Here is a 25,606-nt window from a genome sequence, read left to right on the forward strand (position 1 = left end):
ACAATCCCCATGATGAACTAAAACACCAAAAATAGGCATTACAGCTTGACTAATGGGGATCTGGACAGTGTTAAAATATTCACTTTTAGATATTTGTGCTTAATAACTTGGCGTGTGTAATGTGAAATCTGTGCAACATTCATGTAATCATTCATCAATAGAATTCAAATAGCTATACAGAGTATATCTGCAACATGTACATAAACTTAGAAAGACTTTTTGTGTGTGGGTGTCATGGTCGTCTTTCGGCTGCTCCTTTTAGGGTTCGCTACAGCGGATCATCTTGTCTCCATACTACTCTTCCCCACATCTGCCTCTTTTAAACCAACTACCTGCATGTCTTCCCTCACCACATCCATAAACCTCATCTTTGGCCTTTCTCTTTCATTCTCCTACCCATATACCCCATGTCCCTCTTCTGCACATGTACAAACCATCTCAATCGGGCCTTTCTCACTTTGTCCCCCCAAACGTCCTGCATACTCTGTCTCTCTAATAAACTCACTTTTAATTCTGTCAATCGTCGTCACTCCCAATAGGAATCTCAACGTCTTCAGCTCTGCTTCCTCCAGCTCCACCTCCTGTCTTTTACTCAATGCCACTGTCTCTAATCCATACAGCATTGCAGGTCTCACCACAGTCCTATAAACTTTACCTTTCACTCCTGCAGATACCCTTCTATCACAAAGCACTCCTGCTATCACTCTTCTCCACCCACTCCACCTTGCCTGCACTCTTTTCTTCACTTCTCTAACACACTCTCCATTACTTTGCACTGTTGAGCCCAGGTACCTAAACTCATCCACCTTCTTCACCTCTTCTCCCTGCAACCACACCACTCCACTGCCCTCCCTCTCATTCATGTACCATGATATTATGTGCTCTAAACCAAGCGGCGACTAACGGCTAGATTCAGATACAAAACAAAATGACTAGTAGCTAACTGCTTGCTAAAACAATGCTAGGTTGGAGTTAGATCAGATTAGATTACTTTATCTTGTTTATGGCTTTTCTTTATTTAAAAAAAAAAGGTATAACAATTCAATATAACAAAGTAGATGGTGGTCTAGTGGTTAGGATGCAGCGCTCTCACCGCTGCGGCCCGGTCAGGGAACCAACCCCAGCTATTAGGGTTGCACAATCCTAAACAGTGAATTGACCCATAAGGAAATTCACTGCCATTTTAGATAGATGCTTCCAAAACCATGGCAAGAGAAATGTATTTCTTAATTTCTGTTGAATGGGATGACAATTATGTCTGCTTCATGTTCGTGCAACTGTCAGGTCATCGAACTCTTTTAATAAGTAAGGGAAATTTTGTGTTTGTAAGCAAACCTTTATTATCAAATACAAATGCAGTATCTCACAATAGTGAGTACACCCTAGTATATTTAGTATATCTTCTCAAGGGACAATACTATAGAAATAAAACTTGCAGCTTGTATAGGAGTACAGATTTACTGTCCACTGAAAATACATTTACATTTAAATTTACGGCATTTAGCAGACGCCCTTGTCCAGAGCGACGTACAAAAGTGCTTTGACTCTCTAGCAAAGAATAAATCTACAAAACCCGATTCCAAAAAAGTTGGGAGACTGAACAAATTGTGAAAAAAAAAGGAATGCAATATTTTACAAATCTCATAAACTTATATTTTATTCACAATAAAATATAGATAAAATATCAAATGTTGAAAGTGAAACATTTTGAAATGTCATGCCAAATATTGGCTCATTTTGGTTTTCATGAGAGCTGCACATTCCAAAAAAGTTGGGACAGGTAGCAATAATTGGCCGGAGAAGTTACATATACATTTAAGGAACAGATGGAGGACCAATTTGCAACTAATTAGGTCAACTGGCAACATGATTGGGTATAAAAAAGTGGCAGTGTCTCTCAGAAGTCAAGATGGGCAGAGGATTCTGCGGCGAAAAATAGTGATAGCGAATGATAACTTCAAAGAGTTTGAAGTTATCATCATCTACAGTGCATAATATCATCCAAAGTTTTAGAGACTCTGGAACAATCTATGTGCGTAAGGATCAAGGCCGGGAAACCATACTGGATGCCTGTGATCTTCGGGCCCTTAGACGGCACTGCATCACATACAGGAATGCTACTGATGTATATTTCTTGTCTTGATGGAGTGTAGCTGTTTCTTGGAATGAATCTTCGCAGACACTGATATTTCTTTGTAAATAAAGTTTATTATCTAACATAGAAATTCAGCATCTTCACGAGCCTCCTGGATCAGCTCGGAGCCACCGTATGGACGAATCGACGACGCCTCCCGATCCATGGCTCCACACATGTTAAATAGTTTGCCCGATCTCTGGGTCCGCCTCTTAATGTATAGCAGATGTATATGATCTCATTTCGCAATAATAAACACAAAGCGAAGCCTGTCTTTGTCCAGACTGAATGTATCCCAGATGTATCAGAGCTCCCTTTCCCAGACCATTCATCTTAATCATCCCGTGAACGGGTCAGAGGTTGTCTCCCAAGAGGACATGCATCCTGGATCATATAGGTCAAAAAAGAAGCCATATCTAAACATGATCCAAAAGCACAGGTGTTTTCTCTGGGCCAAGGCTCATTTAAAATGGACTGTGGCAAAGTGGAAAACTGTTCTGTGGTCAGACGAATCAAAATTTGAAGTTCTTTTTGGAAAACTGGGACGCCATGTCATTCGGACTAAAGAGGATAAGGACAACCCAAGTTGTTATCAGTGCTCAGTTCAGAAGCCTGCATCTCTGATGGTATGGTTGCATGAGTGCATGTGGCATGGGCAGCTTACACATCTGGAAAGGCACCATCAATGCTGCATCAAAGACCATATACTGCATCAATTACAACATTATGACTGTTATCATAGACTGTTATAAAAAAAGAGGAGATGCCACACAGTCGTAAACATGGCCTAGTCCCAACTTTTTTGAGATGTGTTGATGCCACATTTTCTCAGTTTAATCATTTTATATGTTATCTATGTTGTATTCTAAATAAAATATTGAACTTTGAAACTTCCACATCATTGCATTCCTTTTTTATTCACAATTTGTACAGTGGTGGTGAAAAATACCTCAACATACAGCCATTATTGTCAAAATCGCTGGCAACAACAGTTACAGTACAGTGGTCAGGGTCATACAGAGGTTTTCCAGGATGGGTTACACTCAGAACAGGCCTTGCAAGGGTCCATCAAAGAAGCTGAGTCTTTTTGCTGTGCATCAGGTGCAGAAAAACTTAAAAAGGCTTAAAAAAAATAGACGCATGAGTGCTGCTACCATTGCTTTAGAGGCTGCAGAAGCGGAAGGTCTTCTTCTCAGTGCGCAGACTATATCCCACACACTGTCCAGCATGTGTGGCGACTCCCCATGAGGAGTACCAAAAATACTGTGTCTTGCCTACAGTCAAGCATGGTGGTGGTAGCATCATGGTCTGGGGCTGCATTAGTGCTGCTGGTACTGGGGAGCTGTGGTTCATTGAGGGAAACATGGATTCCAACATGTACTGTGACATTTTGAGGCAGCACCTGATGCCCTACTTTCAGAAACCGGGCAGAACGGCATGTTTCCAACATGATAACAACCACAAACACACTGCCAAGATGACAACTGCCTTGATGAGGAAGCTGAATGTGATGAAGTGGCCAAGTATGTCTCCAGACCTGAATCCCATTGAGCTCCTGTGGGGCATCCTCAAGCTGAGGGTGGAGAAGCACCATGTGTCTAACATCCAGTGTGATGTCATTATGGTGGAGTGGAAGAGGATCCCAGCAACAACCTGTGCAGCTCTGGTGATTTCCATGCCCAGGAGGAGTGATAGTTAAGGTAGTGATAGATAACAAAGCTCACACGAAATAGTACCACTATTATCACAGTTTTTACATATTCAATTAGGGTGTACTCATGGTAGAGCAGGCTGGCTAGGGTTGGCTTTTAGCCTAGCACTAGCCCCCTCCCGCTCGCTCTCTACGATTCCACTTCCTCGCGCATCGCTTTCGATTCCCCCTCCTCCGTCCATCTGCCGCAGGCGACGCGAGGTCTGGAGGCCTGGTTCTTAAAGCACACTGAGGTTGCGTAGCTTCTGTCACAGATCAGCGTTTATTGTGTTGTTGGGGTTGTTTATGAGTTCCTTGAGTGTTTGGCGGTGGTACACAGGGACACTGGTTGCTCCGATGTCCATATGTTGCGTAAGGTGGGCTACAAAGTGAAAGTAGCACCATTTCGGTTTCGGAGCGGCCGCTGCAAGCTACTGCTGTGCTGCCATCTTGGATCAGAAACAATCTTTTAAAAATACACAGCCAGACATTTTTTTTACCCAGAATCATTGTATAAGCTAAAGGAAAAAAGCAACACCCTAATGTGCTGCGTCCCAAACTAGTCAAAATACAAGCACACACAAAAACACACACACACACACACACACACACACACACACACACACACACACACACACACACACACACACACACACACACACACACACACACACACACACACACATACATACATACATACATACATACATACAGTGGGTACGGAAAGTATTCAGACCCCTTTAAATTTTTCACTCTTTGTTATATTGCAGCCATTTGCTAAAATCATTTAGGTTCATTCTTCTTCCTCATGAATGTACACACAGCTCCCCATATTGACAGAAAAACACAGAATTGTTGACATTGTTGCAGATTTATTAAAAAAGAAAAACTGAAATATCACATGGTCCTAAGTATTCAGACTCTTTGCTCAGTATTTAGTAGAAGCCCTCTTTTGATCTAATACAGCCAGGAGTCTTTTTGGGAAAGATGCAACAAGTCTTTCACACCTGGATTTGGGGATCCTCTGCCATTCCTCCTTGCAGATCCTCTCCAGTTCTGTCAGGTTGGATGGTAAACGTTGGTGGACAGCCATTTTTAGGTCTCTCCAGAGATGCTCAATTGGGTTTAAGTCAGGGCTCTGGCTGGGCCATTCAAAAAACAGTCACGGAGTTGTTGTGAAGCCACTCCTTCGTTATTTTAGCTGTTTGCTTAGGGTCATTGTCTTGTTGGAAGGTAAACCTTCGGCCCAGTCTAAGGTCCAGAGCACTCTGGAGAAGGTTTTTGTCCAGGATATCCCTGTACTTGGCCGCATTCATCTTTCCCTCGATTGCAACCAGTCGTCCTGTCCCTGCAGCTGAAAAACACCCCCACAGCATGATGCTGCCACCACCATGCTTCACTGTAGGGACTGTATTGGACAGGTGATGAGCAGTGCCTGGTTTTCTCCACACATACCACTTAGAATTAAAGCCAAAAAGTTCTATTTTGGTCTCATCAGACCAGAGAATCTTATTTCTCACCATCTTGGAGTCCTTCAGGTGTTTTTTATAGCAAACTCCATGCGGGCTTTCATGTGTCTTACACTGAGGAGAGGCTTCCGTCGGGCCACTCTGCCATAAAGCCCCGACTGGTGGAGGGCTGCAGTGATGGTTGACTTTCTACAACTTTCTCCCATCCCCTGACTGCATCTTTGGAGCTCAGCCACAGTGATTTTTGGGTTCTTCTTTACCTCTCTCACCAAGGATCTTCTCCCCCGATAGCTCAGTTTGGCCGGACGGCCAGCTCTAGGAAGGGTTCTGGTCGCCCCAAACGTCTTTAATTTGAGGATTATGGAGGCCACTGTGCTCTTGGGAACCTTAAGTGCAGCAGAAATCTTTTTGTAACCTTGGCCAGATCTGTGCCTTGCCACAATTCTGTCTCTGAGCTCTTCAGGCAGTTCCTTTGACCTCATGATTCTCATTTGCTCTGACATGCATTGTGATCTGGAAGGTCTTATATAGACAGGTGTGTGGCTTTCCTAATCAAGTCCAATCAGTATAATCAAACACAGCTGGACTCAAATGAAGGTGTAGAACCATCTCAAGGAGGATCAGAAGAAATGGAAAGCACCTGAGTTAAATATATGAGTGTCACAGCAAAGGGTCGGAATACTTAGGACCATGTGATATTTCAGTTTTTCTTTTTTAATAAATCTGCAACAATGTCAACAATTCTGTGTTTTTCTGTCAGTATGGGGAGCTGTGTGTACATTCATGAGGAAGAAGAATGAACTTAAATGATTTTAGCAAATGGCTGCAATATAACAAAGAGTGAAAAATTTAAGGGGGTCTGAATACTTACCGTACCCACTGTACATACATACATACATGCTATTCCCAATTTTATCGAGAAAGGCATACACATCCCAGACACACACATCATTCTGATCAAATTAAGTACACAAAAGTGCTCCCTATAAGCATGCAATCATTTCTTTTCAGCCCACACAAACACGAAAACAAATACTGCTCTGATGTGTACCCTAACCCTAGATAAAACTCCAGCTGAGGACGAGCAGAGTAAAGAGTAATGAAGCATTATGTGAGGGAAGAGAAAGCAGCAGTGAGACAGAGAGTGGGGATGCTGGGTGAACGTGTCTGTCTCCTGCTGATAACATCCGTTTCTTCTTTTGATGTGGACAATGAGGCTCTAAAATGAATCTTACCTTCAGGGACCAAATGAACAAACACACACACACACACACACACACACACACACACACACACACACACACACACACACACACACACACACACACACACATTTACACTTAACCTGCAAATAAGACAATGGTAAAAAGAAAAAATTGAGTGGTACTTTTTTGGAAAATGTGGTTATTTTCTTTGCTTCAGCTGAGTGAACACATTACTGCACACTAAAATAGAGGCTTTTGATGCTAAACACCTCTTCTACACCCTGCCTGATCCATCTTACACATGGCCTCTAGGTTCCAGGTCGTATAGTAATGCCACAGTGTGGTAAGTACTTAGAAATTCCGGATGTTTTTAACTGTCTATTAAAGTAATGGTGCATTTGGTGAAGCAAAGCAAACAAATTTAAAATATTTTAATATGTAGTGAATTTATCTTAAAGTGAATTTATTTTAACTTATTAAAGGTTCTAAGTTAAAAATATTTTTACAAGCTAATCATGTAATGGAACAGCTTTCTACCAGCAACATCTATTTTTAACATTTCATGTTCCTAGATCTAAAATACACATTTTTTTTTTTTTTTTATGTGGCTAATGAGCTTGGTGATGTGTGAACTCCAGAAATATGAGGTTACAAATTCCAGGTATGGATAAGTGCATAAATGCCTCGGGTACTCTTCATTGAAATTGCAGCTATTTTTTTAATTCTCAATTTATTTTTGCAGAACTAATGGAAAGTACATTAATTTGTGGAGCAACAGATATTGGCAGGCTGACCAAAATTTATGCTAATATAAAATAGTTGCCCATATTCAAATTGTTTCACTATTGACATCTCTGTGTGTGTGTGTGTGTGTGTGTGTGTGTGTGTGTGTGTGTGTGTGTGTGTGTGTGTGCGCCCATGTGAGAGAAGCCTATAAGCAAAACAAACCATAGTCATATTTGGCAAATCTTTTTTTTTTGTCCACTTTTTGTCCTTGCTCTACTTCCCCAACAATAGAGCTCCTTAAAAACCTTTTAAGCATTCAGAAATTAAATAAATTACAATATCATCATGCACCTTGATACCGCTGCTTGCTGTGGCATGAATTCAAGCAACCAAATCTAATTTGAGCATTCCTACTGGTCATGCTTTAGCTGCTTATGTCCTACACTAATGACTGAAAGGTATAAATTCCACGACTGAGGGTCCGTAACCCTTTTTCCTGGCTTTGTGCATGATTTGTGTAGATAATTGAAATATAAAATTGTTATATGAAAACAATTAAATAACCCGCACTGGACCCCATGCAGTTCCCGTATCGTCCAAACTGCTCCACGGATGATGCCATCTCCACGACCCTTCATCTGGCCCTCACCCACCAACAAGGACTCTTATGTACGGATTCTGTTCATATACTCATATGCTCAGCATTCAACACGATCATCCGTGTTAGGTCGACCATTCTTCACTGATCATCGATGGATTCTCTGTGGAGATCGTCAAGAGCACCGAATTCCATGGTGTTCATTTGGCGAATAACCTCACCTGGTCACTCAACACCAGCTCCATCACCAAAAAGGCCCAGCAGCATCTCTACTTCCTGAGAAGGCTGGAGAAAGCCCATCTCCCTCCCCCCATCCTGACCACATTCTACAGAGGGACCATTGAGAGCATCCTGAGCAGCTGCATCACTGCCTGGTTTGGGAACTGCCCCGTCTCGGATCGCAAGACCCTACAGAGGATAGTGAGAACAGCTGAGAAGATCATCAGAGTCTCTCTCCCCTCTATCGTTGACATTTACACCACACGCTGCGTCCCCAAAGCCAACAGCATTGCAGGGGACCCCACACACCTGTCACACACACTCTTCACCCTCCTGCCATCAGGAAAGCGGTTTCGAAGCAATCGGGCCGCCACATGCAGACTGTGTAACAGCTTCTTCCCTCAAGCAATCAGGCTTCTCAACACAGAACTGAACTGAACTGAACTCACACACACACACACACACACACACACACACACACACACACACACACACACACACACACACACACACACACACACACACACACACACACCTGTGTGACTGATCTGAACACACACTCGTATCCACTTCGCACATCCATGTCTTCAGTATCACTCACATCACTTCATGACCATAAACTGTTTACATGCTGTTTTTGCACATCTTTTCTGGATTGCTGCTATTTGCTCTTTTGCACAACATTTTGTTTACATTTTTGCTACTGTGTTTACATTTTTGCTACTGTTCACTTTGTCTCTTTACAACAGGTTTACTGGCGGAGCTATTTCTTGTGTTGTCTTTGCACTGTCCTGTATTGTCTTGCACTGTCTTGTGTTGTCTTTGCACCAGGTTGCACACATGTACTTTATGTGGCGAGGACACTTACTAGTCCTTAGCCCTGTGTTTTCTGTTCTGTGATTGTTGTTTAATGTAGCATTAGGGTTCTGGAGGAACGTTGTTTCATTTCACTGTGTACTGCGTCAGCTATATATGGTTGAAATGACAATAAAAGCTTCTTGACTTGACTTGACTTGAATATTCAGTTAAAAGCGCTTTTAACTATTGACAGTGTCATAAATCAAAAATGAATTAAACTAAGAATGAACTTAATTTAATTAAATGGTGCACATGGTCATAGTGTAGAAATGACAATCTCTGCTGTTCTATAAGGCCAGGTTTGACTTATTCCCTTATTAGTTTACTTACAAGTGGGTCATTAAGATATCTCAAATTGATTTGGTGTGGCAGTTGCTTTAGAATCTCAATATGAAGTCCAAAGTTATTCCACTGCAACATAAAACAAGCCATTAGGCTAAAAAAATATATATAAATAAAATAATCAAACAGACAGAGTAAATGATTAGTTGTGGCCTAATCTACTATTTAGTACATTCCTAAACAAAAAGAAAGCAGTAGTAAAGTCAGGAACACCGGAAGACCGCTAAGACCACAGAAAACACTGTGATGGATGACAGATCAATTATTTTCTTGGTAAAGGAAAACGGCAGAGAAACAGTCAGGTAGATCAAGAACAACCTTTAATGTCAACAATCAGGAGAAGTCTACACCAGTGTGGATACAGAGGGTCTTTGTACAGTCATTTGTATTTTTTTTATGTCTGCACAGCTCATTGCAACATTCAATGGACAGATGGACAGAGACCTCTTCATATGATATGGCTGCCAGTTAAATTGCTCCCTTATCATTACTGATTAAAATTTTATTTTTAATACTTTATTGATCCCACAGGGAAATTGTTATTTCTTCACATATCCCAGCGATGTAGGAGATGTGGTCAGATCACAAAGTCAGACAAGTTTCATCACCTGTGGAGCAGAAAGTGTTGAGGGCCTAGCTCAAGTGCCCAAGAGTGGCAGCTTGGCGATGCCAGAGCTTAAACCCCCCCCCCACCTTCCCATCAGTAACCCAGAGCCTTAACTACTGAGCTACCACCTGATGATGTAATGGGTAATGATGTGTTTTGATCTATATTTTTACTCAGATTCAGCATGCTTAAAAAACATAACTTCTACACTATTTACCTGATTTGATGCAAATGTCCTCAAAATAAAGCTCAAAGTCTACTGTTTTAAACTCCTATTCAACTTACGGTTTTATGATGGAAAGAAAAAAGGCATTTTAGTAATGACCCACTTCTCAGGATGAATTTTAAAGTAGGTCTTTTCAAGCTGAACAAAACCGAACCAATAAGTGGATTTTGGAGAATATTGAATTTGACACACACACACACACACACACACACACACACACACACACACACACACACACACACACACACACACACACACACACACACGGCCTGTAGTATACTCATTCTACAAGCTGTTTTTTTATAATAACATATAAATGGGATTTTAAGGAAATTGTCAGTTCTATGAACAGGAATGTAATCTTTCATAACTTATTTCGGCATGTTAGTAATTGCTACACCTTACTGAGTGTCTCAGTAGGACTTAGTCACCTCCATGGTTTAAATGTTGTTGTTATTAATAGATGACATTAACAGAGACTGCTGATATAGTGTGCGTTTACAAAGAGTTTTAAAATCAACTTTAAAAATAAAAAAGGACTTACATTAAATCTATTGGACTGACATGGGAACAAACCGCATTGAGGTGGGCAATCTGAACGGCTCCATGCGCAAAGTTCTTGTGTGGAGAAACCTGGACCGCCATCGCTCTGTATCACGAAATGGGGTGAATAAGCTCAGGAGAAGTGATGTCCTTATTTCAGTACTACATGTACTAGACAAACTGAGGTGAACATGCCAAGTTGTAGCGAGCAGCGATGGACGAATCCGACCATGTGGTTCTGATCAATAATAACCTGGGCTGGCCAAATGGACTCGCCATAGGGTCACAGTTATTCTGGGCCGACGCCCACACAGAGGTAAAGGGAGAGGAAACAAGCAGCCCTGTTTATCCAGTGTAGCTTGTAAATAAGAGTTTGTGCAAATATATATTTCCTTCTTATAGCGAATCGAAGCAGCGGATCTAAGTGGGTCAAACCGCAGGACGCTGGTTTCTCCAGTTCAACACCCATACGGACTTTCTGCACATTTACTGGACCGACTGGCAAAGTCGCAGCATCCAGAGAGCGGACAAAAACACGGAAGACAACATCATCACTGTCCGATCCAACCTTCCTGGACTCATGGACATCCAAGCCATGGACAGAGACAGACCTCTGGGTAAGTTCGTACTAATAGTTTTGATATTTCATGTACTGAATTCGACCAATTGGAATTATAATGCCTATTAAAAGTTTCATTTACCTGGACATGTTAATAACTTACGGTAGAGGATGACCGATTCATTAGTTTTGTTACTGATTGCTATTTATTGCTGCAACTATTGGCAAAAATCCATATTGGTAGTTTTTCCAGGTTGCGTTTCCATGGCAGCTTTTAGAGACTAATCACTGATGCCACATGCTGTTTATTTAACGCATCTTTTTTATTCATTTTGGATGTAGCTGGTTTTGTTAATTTTGAGATTTTTTTTATATATATTTTATTAAGCACATTTTTATAATTTAGTACTGAATTTCTATTTAATAATTTATTTTTATTTATTATATAAGTCCTGTCACACAACATGCATATGTAACATCGAGGCTAAACGAATCAACACATGCAGTGTTGCTTGAAAGAGACAAAAAGGGACTCACAGTTCACTTTAGTAAGAAACCCTGTATACCCTTAAACACTAGTATGAAGTGTTTTTGGTCTATTTATTTTAATTTTTTTTATTCGTGTATGTTGTTTGTTTGTTTGTTCTGATCTCATCTCAAAACTAATTCTTCTACTACATCTACTACTACTACTACTACTACTACTACTACTAACAACCGTGATCCTAATTATTATTCTTAGTAAGTTGAGGAATGAGTTAAGAATAGGGTTTGATGAATACCATAAATAATAATAATGATTGCTTAAGGCAGCATGGTGTGTAGTTCTGCATCGATCTTGACTGCTATTGTGTGACCAAATCTAGAAATCTTAAACACTAGTATGAAGTGTTTTTGGTCTATTTTTTTAAAGGTTTTATTCGTGTATGTTGTTTGTTTGTTTGTTTGTTCTGATCTCAAACTATTAATGCGAAACCTTAGAGGAAATGGCTGTTCCATACACAATAATCACACAAAATGATGTGAGCATCAATTCCTTTAATCTACATTTTTCTGCAACATGTAAACATTGCCACACGATGGCAGTCAAGCTCTACAAAGTCCAACGACCTCTGCCTTTATTAGGAATATCCCTGTATACTCTTAAACACTAGCATGAAGTGTTTCTGGTCTATTCCTTCAAATCAAATTTGATTCATCACATACACATACATACAGGGTACGACATGCAGTGAAATGCTTTATACGACGGTCCGGCATGAGGGGAATAGGATGGGGGAAAAAGAAAAGAAGCAGATAAATAAAGTATAAGAACTATATAAAATAAAATATAAGAATATAAGATATAAAGGATATATAAAGATATGTATGTGAAAAAAAGAGAAAAATTTATATACAACATATTCTTATGGCAGTAGAGAGTGAAACAGTAAACAATGTGTAACAAAGTGTAAACAATAGACAATTTTTAGTGGTGGGTTGTCCATAAAGTGTCCGTGTGCAGCAAGGTGTGTTGTAAAGTGTCCATAAAGTGTCCGTGTGCGGTATGGTGTGGTATAAAATAAATAAATATTAAGTGCACTTTGCTGTGCAAGTCCAGAGTTTAAAGTGTCGTGGTGCAAAAGGTGAGGTATGAACAGAGCAGTAGTGTGATGATGGAGAGAGTGGGCCAGTTTTTAGATCCTGGGTGTTTCCTGGTTTAAACAAAGAATGGCCTGCGGGAAGAAGCTCCTCCTCATTCTCTCTCCTCCTCATTCTCTCTCTCTTCTTTAAGGTTGTATTCGTGTATGTTGTTTGTTTCTTTGTTTGTTCTGATCTCATCTCAAACTATTAATGCAAAACCCTAGAGTAAATGGCTGTTCCATACACAATAATCAAACAAAATGATGTGAGCATCAATTCCTTTGATCTGCATTTTTCTGCAACATGTAAACATTGCCACACGATGGCAGTCAAGCTCTACAACGTCCACCGACATATATATATATATATATATATATATATATATATATATATATATATATATATATATATATATATATATATATATATATATATATATATATATATATATATTGTTGTGTCTTTTGTGAGATTATAACAAGGCATTCAGTTAAGGATGACACACACACGGACTTAGCGTAACTGTTTTTTTACTCACATATCGAGAGAGCATAACACCGGAACATGTACATCCGGAAACCGTGAACAAGGTGCATTGTGGGTAATGTAGTTACGTAAACAGCGTTAACACAATACACAACATTTCCTCCCCTCTTACTCCTTGAGGTATAACACAAGATTGCAAATTAAACTGTACCACTTAAATTATAAAATTTAGTTTCTTTTATCAACATATCTATGAACTTAGACCCCTTTTTTTTTCTTTTTTTTTTTTTTTGTAAACATGAACATTGAGTCTTTATGTTGGATCCCGTTGTAAAGTGACACAACTATATCCTGGGAATGAGGGTAGACTACCTCAAACCCTAGCTTACCCTTAGGGGATTATTCTGCCCCGAAGCAATAAGGGTAGCCCCTAACTAAGTGTAGTCCAGTAAACGCTGAGGAGGACGCCGCTCCCTTGCTGGATACCGGCGGCCAATTTGGTTTCCATTTCCTGCTGGTGAAGATGATTGTTCGTTAGCAAAAGGACAATTTGTGGTCATCATAGGCTCCTTTGTGGAGACTACTGAAGTTGGAGAATTGTCATATATTTGATCAGTGACATCAGTGACCTCAGGAAGATCTATAACGGTGCTGGCTCCACCAAGCAACTGATCAGTATGTCTCCTCCAGGAAAGATTTTCAGCAGTCTTGACCTTATATGACACTGGACCCGTTTGGGCCTCCACAGTAGCCGGAACCCATTTCGGACCACTACCATAGTTCCGAGCAAGCACTGATGAGCCTGTTGCAAAGATTCTGTCCTTGGCTCGCAGATTCCGTCGCTGTACTTGATGGTCTTGATGCCGTTGGACAGTTTCTTTGAGTGTAGCTGGTTTAATCAGTCTGGAAGAGGAAAGGGTGGCAAGGGACTCGGCAAAGGAGGCGCTAAGCGCCACCGTAAGGTTCTGCGCGATAACATCCAGGGTATCACTAAGCCGGCTATCAGCCGTCTGGCTCGTCGTGGTGGTGTTAAACGTATATCCGGTCTGATCTACGAGGAGACTCGTGGTGTACTGAAGGTGTTCTTGGAGAACGTCATCCGCGATGCAGTCACATACACCGAGCATGCGAAGAGAAAGACCGTCACCGCTATGGATGTGGTGTATGCCCTGAAACGCCAGGGACGCACTCTTTACGGCTTCGGCGGTTAAACGCTTACCTACCAAATAACGTCAACACAACGGCTCTTTTAAGAGCCACCCAAATATTACAAAATGAGCTATTGTTTCTTTTACTGTGTGTGTGTGTGTGTGTGTGTGTGTGGCGAAGAAGGGGAGGAAAGAACTATTTTCTCAAGTGTATGTGACTAATGGAATTTGGAATAATTATAGATATATTCTAATAAGGTAAAATGTTGCACAAGCACTACAGTTTTGTCTCAAAGTCCATATATATATATATATATATATATATATATATATATATATATATATATATATATATATATAAATAAATATATATAAATATTTATTTATTTATTTATTTTTTTTTACTTCATATTTCATATTTGTCTGTGCGTGTGGGCAGGGAAACGGCGGGCAGGGAAACAAAGCCTAGCTCAGGGGCGGGGGAGAGGAAACGGTAGAGGATGGGACGAGGGTGGAGCCTTGCATGATGAGGTTTGGATTTGTGACCAATAATACGACTCCTTTCCCTTGTTCGTAATTACAATGCAGGTCTGTAAATAGAGAGGCGGCGAGGCAGCCTTTTTCATTCTCTCGCAGTTTCCTCGAGAAGCAGCATTATGCCTACTGATCCAGCAAAGACCGCGCCCAAGAAGGGCTCCAAGAAGGCTGTCACGAAGACGGCCGGCAAAGGAGGCAAGAAGCGCAGAAAGTCAAGGAAGGAGAGCTACGCTATCTACGTGTACAAAGTTCTGAAGCAGGTGCACCCTGATACCGGCATCTCTTCGAAGGCTATGGGCATCATGAATTCCTTCGTAAACGACATTTTCGAGCGCATCGCCGGTGAGTCTTCTCGTCTCGCTCACTATAACAAGCGGTCCACCATCACCTCCAGGGAAATCCAGACCGCCGTGCGCCTGTTGCTTCCCGGTGAACTTGCAAAGCATGCCGTGTCCGAGGGCACAAAGGCCGTCACCAAGTACACCAGCTCAAAGTAAAGCGTGTTATCGCCGTCTTTAAGATAAAAACCAACGGCTCTTTTAAGAGCCACCCATTTTTTCATACAAAGAGCGGTCTTCTTTGCGCGGGCAGCAATTCTCGCCGCCCGCTGACTATGACCTTTTGTATAACGAGGGAAGTAATCAAACCTTAGCGTTAGAGCTACAGTAGGACAGCATTATTTGAATTACAGTCATGGCAGCTTTGTATAATTAGCATTAGAGCTATATTTGCAGAACAGCACAACATAATTTAATTTGAAGCTATATTTGCACATCATCTTTTGAATTAGGGCCATAGTTGCACAACCGTGTTTCCCATCAGGGCCCTAGCAGCACAACATGATTTGGATTAGAGCCTTAGTAGCAGAGCATCATTTGACTCAGAGCCATAGTTGGCCAAGATCATTTGGATTAAAGTCATAGTAGCACGACATAATTAGCACTAGAGCTGTAATAGCAGCACAGTGTTCCACATCAGGGCCCTAGCAGCACAACACAATTTGAATTAAAGTCATAGTAGCATAACATTGTTCTGCTACTGTAGCTCTAATGCTACCTATGTTGTGCTACTATGGCTCTGATTCAAATTATGTTGTGCTGCTAGGGCCCTGACGTGAAACACAGTTAGCATTAGAGCTACAGTAGCAGCACAGTGTTTCACATCAGGGCCCTAGCAGCACAACATAATTTTATTACAGCCATAGTTGGCCAACATAATTTGACTTAGTCATAACAGCACTACATAATTAGCTTTAGAGCTATAGTAGCAGCACAGTGTTTTACATCAGGGCCCTAACAGCACACCATAATTTAAATTGGAGCCATAGTAGCAGAGCATCATTTGACTTAGATCCATCGTTCGCCAATATCATTTGGATTAGAGCAATAGTAGCAGCACATAGTTAGAGCTATAGTTGGCCAACATAAATTGCATTATAGTCATAGCAGCACAAGATAACTAGCATTGGAGCTATAGTAGCAGCACAGTGTTTCACATCAGGGCCCTAGCAGCACAACCGAATTTGTATTAAAGTAATAGTAGCACAACATTGTTCTGCTACTATGGCTATAATGCTACCTATGTTGTGCTACTATGGCTCTAATTCGAATCATGTTGTGCTGGTAGGTCCCTGATGTGAATCACAGTTAGCATTAGAGCTATAGTAGCAGTACAGTGTTACATATTAGGGCCCTAGAGGCACAACATATATTAACTTAGAGCCATAGTTCGCCCACATGATTAGTATTGGAGTCATATCGGCGTTACATAATTAGCATTAGAGCTACAGTGGCACATCAGTGTTTTACATCAGGGCCAGGACAGCACAGCATGAATTGAATTTGGGCCACGGTAGCGGAACAGTGTTTCCCACTAGGGCCATAGCAGCACGCCATAATTTGAATTAGAGCCATAGTTGGCTAACATAATTTTAATTAGAGTCACATCAGCACTACATAATTAGCATTAGAGCTACTGTAGCACAACAGTGTTTGACATCAAGGCCCTAGCAGCACAACCTATTTTAAATTGGAACTGCAGTAGCGCAACAGAATTAGCATTAGAGCTATAGTTGAAGAACATTGATCCACATCAGGGCCATAGCAGCACAACATACTTCCATTCAGAGGCATAGTAGCACAACAGAATCTGAATTAGGGCTATAGTAAAACAACATAATTTGAATTTGGGCCATGGCCGCACGACATAATTTATATTACTGCCATAGTAGCACAACATCTTTTAAATTGGAGTCATAGTAAGACTACATAGTTAGCTTTAGAGCTGTAGTAGTACAACAGTGTTTCACATTAATGCCATAGCAGCACAACTTAATTTGAGTTTGGCTTAGTGCAACACAAAGATATTCAGAGTTAGGGTTACCACTTTTCCATTGAGGGTTAGAGCGGCCTGAATGGAACAGGGTTAGGGTTAGCGCTGTTTGAATTAGGGTTAAAGCAGCCTGAGTGACATGGAATTAGGGTTAGGGTTGGCACTGTTCAAATTAGGGTTATTGCAGCCTGACCTGATTGGAATTAGGGTTAGGGTTAGCACTGTTCGAATTAGGGTTAAAGCAGCCTGAGTGACATGGAATTAGGGTTAGGGTTAGAGTTAGCACTGTTTGAATTAGGGTTAGCGCAGCCTGAGTGACATGGAGTTAGGGTTAGGGTTGGCAATGTTCGATTTAGGGTTAGCGCAGCCTGAGTGACATGGAGTTAGGGTTAGGGTAGGCACTTTTCGAATTAGGGTTAGCGCAGCCTGAATGACATGGAATTTGGGTTAGAGTTAGGGTTGGCACTGTTCGAATTAGTGTTAGTGCAGCCTGAATGACATGGAGTTAGGGTTGGGGTTAGCACTGTTCGAATTAGGGTTAGCGCAGCCTGAGTGACATGGAGTTAGGGTTAGGGTTGGCACTGTTCGAATTAGGGTTAGCGCAGCCTGAATGACATGGAGTTAGGGTTGGGGTTAGCACTGTTTGAATTAGGGTTAGCGCAGCCTGAGTGACATGGAGTTAGGGTTGGGGTTAGCACTGTTTGAATTAGGGTTAGCGCAGCCTGAGTGACATGGAGTTAGGGTTGGGGTTAGCACTGTTTGAATTAGGGTTAGCGCAGCCTGAGTGACATGGAGTTAGGGTTAGCACTGTTTGAATTAGGGTTAGCGCAGCCTGAGTGACATGGAGTTAGGGTTAGGGTTGGCACTTTTCGAATTAGGGTTAGCGCAGTACATTAATTTGTGGAGCAACAGATATTGGCAGGCTGACCAAAATTTATGCTAATATAAAATAGTTGCCCATATTCAAATTGTTTCACTATTGACATCTCTGTGTGTGTGTGTGTGTGTGTGTGTGTGTGTGTGTGTGTGTGTGTGTGTGTGTGTGCGCCCATGTGAGAGAAGCCTATAAGCAAAACAAACCATAGTCATATTTGGCAAATCTTTTTTTTTTGTCCACTTTTTGTCCTTGCTCTACTTCCCCAACAATAGAGCTCCTTAAAAACCTTTTAAGCATTCAGAAATTAAATAAATTACAATATCATCATGCACCTTGATACCGCTGCTTGCTGTGGCATGAATTCAAGCAACCAAATCTAATTTGAGCATTCCTACTGGTCATGCTTTAGCTGCTTATGTCCTACACTAATGACTGAAAGGTATAAATTCCACGACTGAGGGTCCGTAACCCTTTTTCCTGGCTTTGTGCATGATTTGTGTAGATAATTGAAATATAAAATTGTTATATGAAAACAATTAAATAACCCGCACTGGACCCCATGCAGTTCCCGTATCGTCCAAACTGCTCCACGGATGATGCCATCTCCACGACCCTTCATCTGGCCCTCACCCACCAACAAGGACTCTTATGTACGGATTCTGTTCATATACTCATATGCTCAGCATTCAACACGATCATCCGTGTTAGGTCGACCATTCTTCACTGATCATCGATGGATTCTCTGTGGAGATCGTCAAGAGCACCGAATTCCATGGTGTTCATTTGGCGAATAACCTCACCTGGTCACTCAACACCAGCTCCATCACCAAAAAGGCCCAGCAGCATCTCTACTTCCTGAGAAGGCTGGAGAAAGCCCATCTCCCTCCCCCCATCCTGACCACATTCTACAGAGGGACCATTGAGAGCATCCTGAGCAGCTGCATCACTGCCTGGTTTGGGAACTGCCCCGTCTCGGATCGCAAGACCCTACAGAGGATAGTGAGAACAGCTGAGAAGATCATCAGAGTCTCTCTCCCCTCTATCGTTGACATTTACACCACACGCTGCGTCCCCAAAGCCAACAGCATTGCAGGGGACCCCACACACCTGTCACACACACTCTTCACCCTCCTGCCATCAGGAAAGCGGTTTCGAAGCAATCGGGCCGCCACATGCAGACTGTGTAACAGCTTCTTCCCTCAAGCAATCAGGCTTCTCAACACAGAACTGAACTGAACTGAACTCACACACACACACACACACACACACACACACACACACACACACACACACACACACACACACACACACACACACACACACACCTGTGTGACTGATCTGAACACACACTCGTATCCACTTCGCACATCCATGTCTTCAGTATCACTCACATCACTTCATGACCATAAACTGTTTACATGCTGTTTTTGCACATCTTTTCTGGATTGCTGCTATTTGCTCTTTTGCACAACATTTTGTTTACATTTTTGCTACTGTGTTTACATTTTTGCTACTGTTCACTTTGTCTCTTTACAACAGGTTTACTGGCGGAGCTATTTCTTGTGTTGTCTTTGCACTGTCCTGTATTGTCTTGCACTGTCTTGTGTTGTCTTTGCACCAGGTTGCACACATGTACTTTATGTGGCGAGGACACTTACTAGTCCTTAGCCCTGTGTTTTCTGTTCTGTGATTGTTGTTTAATGTAGCATTAGGGTTCTGGAGGAACGTTGTTTCATTTCACTGTGTACTGCGTCAGCTATATATGGTTGAAATGACAATAAAAGCTTCTTGACTTGACTTGACTTGAATATTCAGTTAAAAGCGCTTTTAACTATTGACAGTGTCATAAATCAAAAATGAATTAAACTAAGAATGAACTTAATTTAATTAAATGGTGCACATGGTCATAGTGTAGAAATGACAATCTCTGCTGTTCTATAAGGCCAGGTTTGACTTATTCCCTTATTAGTTTACTTACAAGTGGGTCATTAAGATATCTCAAATTGATTTGGTGTGGCAGTTGCTTTAGAATCTCAATATGAAGTCCAAAGTTATTCCACTGCAACATAAAACAAGCCATTAGGCTAAAAAAATATATATAAATAAAATAATCAAACAGACAGAGTAAATGATTAGTTGTGGCCTAATCTACTATTTAGTACATTCCTAAACAAAAAGAAAGCAGTAGTAAAGTCAGGAACACCGGAAGACCGCTAAGACCACAGAAAACACTGTGATGGATGACAGATCAATTATTTTCTTGGTAAAGGAAAACGGCAGAGAAACAGTCAGGTAGATCAAGAACAACCTTTAATGTCAACAATCAGGAGAAGTCTACACCAGTGTGGATACAGAGGGTCTTTGTACAGTCATTTGTATTTTTTTTATGTCTGCACAGCTCATTGCAACATTCAATGGACAGATGGACAGAGACCTCTTCATATGATATGGCTGCCAGTTAAATTGCTCCCTTATCATTACTGATTAAAATTTTATTTTTAATACTTTATTGATCCCACAGGGAAATTGTTATTTCTTCACATATCCCAGCGATGTAGGAGATGTGGTCAGATCACAAAGTCAGACAAGTTTCATCACCTGTGGAGCAGAAAGTGTTGAGGGCCTAGCTCAAGTGCCCAAGAGTGGCAGCTTGGCGATGCCAGAGCTTAAACCCCCCCCCCACCTTCCCATCAGTAACCCAGAGCCTTAACTACTGAGCTACCACCTGATGATGTAATGGGTAATGATGTGTTTTGATCTATATTTTTACTCAGATTCAGCATGCTTAAAAAACATAACTTCTACACTATTTACCTGATTTGATGCAAATGTCCTCAAAATAAAGCTCAAAGTCTACTGTTTTAAACTCCTATTCAACTTACGGTTTTATGATGGAAAGAAAAAAGGCATTTTAGTAATGACCCACTTCTCAGGATGAATTTTAAAGTAGGTCTTTTCAAGCTGAACAAAACCGAACCAATAAGTGGATTTTGGAGAATATTGAATTTGACACACACACACACACACACACACACACACACACACACACACACACACACACACACACACACACACACACACACACACACACACGGCCTGTAGTATACTCATTCTACAAGCTGTTTTTTTATAATAACATATAAATGGGATTTTAAGGAAATTGTCAGTTCTATGAACAGGAATGTAATCTTTCATAACTTATTTCGGCATGTTAGTAATTGCTACACCTTACTGAGTGTCTCAGTAGGACTTAGTCACCTCCATGGTTTAAATGTTGTTGTTATTAATAGATGACATTAACAGAGACTGCTGATATAGTGTGCGTTTACAAAGAGTTTTAAAATCAACTTTAAAAATAAAAAAGGACTTACATTAAATCTATTGGACTGACATGGGAACAAACCGCATTGAGGTGGGCAATCTGAACGGCTCCATGCGCAAAGTTCTTGTGTGGAGAAACCTGGACCGCCATCGCTCTGTATCACGAAATGGGGTGAATAAGCTCAGGAGAAGTGATGTCCTTATTTCAGTACTACATGTACTAGACAAACTGAGGTGAACATGCCAAGTTGTAGCGAGCAGCGATGGACGAATCCGACCATGTGGTTCTGATCAATAATAACCTGGGCTGGCCAAATGGACTCGCCATAGGGTCACAGTTATTCTGGGCCGACGCCCACACAGAGGTAAAGGGAGAGGAAACAAGCAGCCCTGTTTATCCAGTGTAGCTTGTAAATAAGAGTTTGTGCAAATATATATTTCCTTCTTATAGCGAATCGAAGCAGCGGATCTAAGTGGGTCAAACCGCAGGACGCTGGTTTCTCCAGTTCAACACCCATACGGACTTTCTGCACATTTACTGGACCGACTGGCAAAGTCGCAGCATCCAGAGAGCGGACAAAAACACGGAAGACAACATCATCACTGTCCGATCCAACCTTCCTGGACTCATGGACATCCAAGCCATGGACAGAGACAGACCTCTGGGTAAGTTCGTACTAATAGTTTTGATATTTCATGTACTGAATTCGACCAATTGGAATTATAATGCCTATTAAAAGTTTCATTTACCTGGACATGTTAATAACTTACGGTAGAGGATGACCGATTCATTAGTTTTGTTACTGATTGCTATTTATTGCTGCAACTATTGGCAAAAATCCATATTGGTAGTTTTTCCAGGTTGCGTTTCCATGGCAGCTTTTAGAGACTAATCACTGATGCCACATGCTGTTTATTTAACGCATCTTTTTTATTCATTTTGGATGTAGCTGGTTTTGTTAATTTTGAGATTTTTTTTATATATATTTTATTAAGCACATTTTTATAATTTAGTACTGAATTTCTATTTAATAATTTATTTTTATTTATTATATAAGTCCTGTCACACAACATGCATATGTAACATCGAGGCTAAACGAATCAACACATGCAGTGTTGCTTGAAAGAGACAAAAAGGGACTCACAGTTCACTTTAGTAAGAAACCCTGTATACCCTTAAACACTAGTATGAAGTGTTTTTGGTCTATTTATTTTAATTTTTTTTATTCGTGTATGTTGTTTGTTTGTTTGTTCTGATCTCATCTCAAAACTAATTCTTCTACTACATCTACTACTACTACTACTACTACTACTACTACTAACAACCGTGATCCTAATTATTATTCTTAGTAAGTTGAGGAATGAGTTAAGAATAGGGTTTGATGAATACCATAAATAATAATAATGATTGCTTAAGGCAGCATGGTGTGTAGTTCTGCATCGATCTTGACTGCTATTGTGTGACCAAATCTAGAAATCTTAAACACTAGTATGAAGTGTTTTTGGTCTATTTTTTTAAAGGTTTTATTCGTGTATGTTGTTTGTTTGTTTGTTTGTTCTGATCTCAAACTATTAATGCGAAACCTTAGAGGAAATGGCTGTTCCATACACAATAATCACACAAAATGATGTGAGCATCAATTCCTTTAATCTACATTTTTCTGCAACATGTAAACATTGCCACACGATGGCAGTCAAGCTCTACAAAGTCCAACGACCTCTGCCTTTATTAGGAATATCCCTGTATACTCTTAAACACTAGCATGAAGTGTTTCTGGTCTATTCCTTCAAATCAAATTTGATTCATCACATACACATACATACAGGGTACGACATGCAGTGAAATGCTTTATACGACGGTCCGGCATGAGGGGAATAGGATGGGGGAAAAAGAAAAGAAGCAGATAAATAAAGTATAAGAACTATATAAAATAAAATATAAGAATATAAGATATAAAGGATATATAAAGATATGTATGTGAAAAAAAGAGAAAAATTTATATACAACATATTCTTATGGCAGTAGAGAGTGAAACAGTAAACAATGTGTAACAAAGTGTAAACAATAGACAATTTTTAGTGGTGGGTTGTCCATAAAGTGTCCGTGTGCAGCAAGGTGTGTTGTAAAGTGTCCATAAAGTGTCCGTGTGCGGTATGGTGTGGTATAAAATAAATAAATATTAAGTGCACTTTGCTGTGCAAGTCCAGAGTTTAAAGTGTCGTGGTGCAAAAGGTGAGGTATGAACAGAGCAGTAGTGTGATGATGGAGAGAGTGGGCCAGTTTTTAGATCCTGGGTGTTTCCTGGTTTAAACAAAGAATGGCCTGCGGGAAGAAGCTCCTCCTCATTCTCTCTCCTCCTCATTCTCTCTCTCTTCTTTAAGGTTGTATTCGTGTATGTTGTTTGTTTCTTTGTTTGTTCTGATCTCATCTCAAACTATTAATGCAAAACCCTAGAGTAAATGGCTGTTCCATACACAATAATCAAACAAAATGATGTGAGCATCAATTCCTTTGATCTGCATTTTTCTGCAACATGTAAACATTGCCACACGATGGCAGTCAAGCTCTACAACGTCCACCGACATATATATATATATATATATATATATATATATATATATATATATATATATATATATATATATATATATATATATATATATATATTGTTGTGTCTTTTGTGAGATTATAACAAGGCATTCAGTTAAGGATGACACACACACGGACTTAGCGTAACTGTTTTTTTACTCACATATCGAGAGAGCATAACACCGGAACATGTACATCCGGAAACCGTGAACAAGGTGCATTGTGGGTAATGTAGTTACGTAAACAGCGTTAACACAATACACAACATTTCCTCCCCTCTTACTCCTTGAGGTATAACACAAGATTGCAAATTAAACTGTACCACTTAAATTATAAAATTTAGTTTCTTTTATCAACATATCTATGAACTTAGACCCCTTTTTTTTTCTTTTTTTTTTTTTTTGTAAACATGAACATTGAGTCTTTATGTTGGATCCCGTTGTAAAGTGACACAACTATATCCTGGGAATGAGGGTAGACTACCTCAAACCCTAGCTTACCCTTAGGGGATTATTCTGCCCCGAAGCAATAAGGGTAGCCCCTAACTAAGTGTAGTCCAGTAAACGCTGAGGAGGACGCCGCTCCCTTGCTGGATACCGGCGGCCAATTTGGTTTCCATTTCCTGCTGGTGAAGATGATTGTTCGTTAGCAAAAGGACAATTTGTGGTCATCATAGGCTCCTTTGTGGAGACTACTGAAGTTGGAGAATTGTCATATATTTGATCAGTGACATCAGTGACCTCAGGAAGATCTATAACGGTGCTGGCTCCACCAAGCAACTGATCAGTATGTCTCCTCCAGGAAAGATTTTCAGCAGTCTTGACCTTATATGACACTGGACCCGTTTGGGCCTCCACAGTAGCCGGAACCCATTTCGGACCACTACCATAGTTCCGAGCAAGCACTGATGAGCCTGTTGCAAAGATTCTGTCCTTGGCTCGCAGATTCCGTCGCTGTACTTGATGGTCTTGATGCCGTTGGACAGTTTCTTTGAGTGTAGCTGGTTTAATCAGTCTGGAAGAGGAAAGGGTGGCAAGGGACTCGGCAAAGGAGGCGCTAAGCGCCACCGTAAGGTTCTGCGCGATAACATCCAGGGTATCACTAAGCCGGCTATCAGCCGTCTGGCTCGTCGTGGTGGTGTTAAACGTATATCCGGTCTGATCTACGAGGAGACTCGTGGTGTACTGAAGGTGTTCTTGGAGAACGTCATCCGCGATGCAGTCACATACACCGAGCATGCGAAGAGAAAGACCGTCACCGCTATGGATGTGGTGTATGCCCTGAAACGCCAGGGACGCACTCTTTACGGCTTCGGCGGTTAAACGCTTACCTACCAAATAACGTCAACACAACGGCTCTTTTAAGAGCCACCCAAATATTACAAAATGAGCTATTGTTTCTTTTACTGTGTGTGTGTGTGTGTGTGTGTGTGTGGCGAAGAAGGGGAGGAAAGAACTATTTTCTCAAGTGTATGTGACTAATGGAATTTGGAATAATTATAGATATATTCTAATAAG

The 25,606-nt window shown here is 40.8% G+C and overlaps 3 pseudogenes across 3 annotated transcripts; all 3 read left to right on the forward strand.

Annotated features, from left to right (window-relative positions):
* The first annotated feature begins 14,145 nt into the window (after positions 1 to 14,145).
* Positions 14,146 to 14,496, forward strand: LOC310736164 (histone H4 pseudogene; annotated as a pseudogene). The gene has a single exon. The product of its transcript is annotated as a histone H4 pseudogene (transcript).
* A 585-nt stretch (positions 14,497 to 15,081) lies between these two features.
* Positions 15,082 to 15,496, forward strand: LOC310735271 (histone H2B pseudogene; annotated as a pseudogene). The gene has a single exon. The product of its transcript is annotated as a histone H2B pseudogene (transcript).
* A 9,564-nt stretch (positions 15,497 to 25,060) lies between these two features.
* LOC310736165 (histone H4 pseudogene) lies at positions 25,061 to 25,411 on the forward strand (annotated as a pseudogene). The gene has a single exon. The product of its transcript is annotated as a histone H4 pseudogene (transcript).
* The last annotated feature ends 195 nt before the right edge of the window (positions 25,412 to 25,606 follow it).

Source organism: Silurus aristotelis, assembly GCF_946808225.1.
Source record: "Silurus aristotelis genome assembly, chromosome: 13".
Taxonomy (NCBI): Eukaryota; Metazoa; Chordata; class Actinopteri; order Siluriformes; family Siluridae; genus Silurus; species Silurus aristotelis.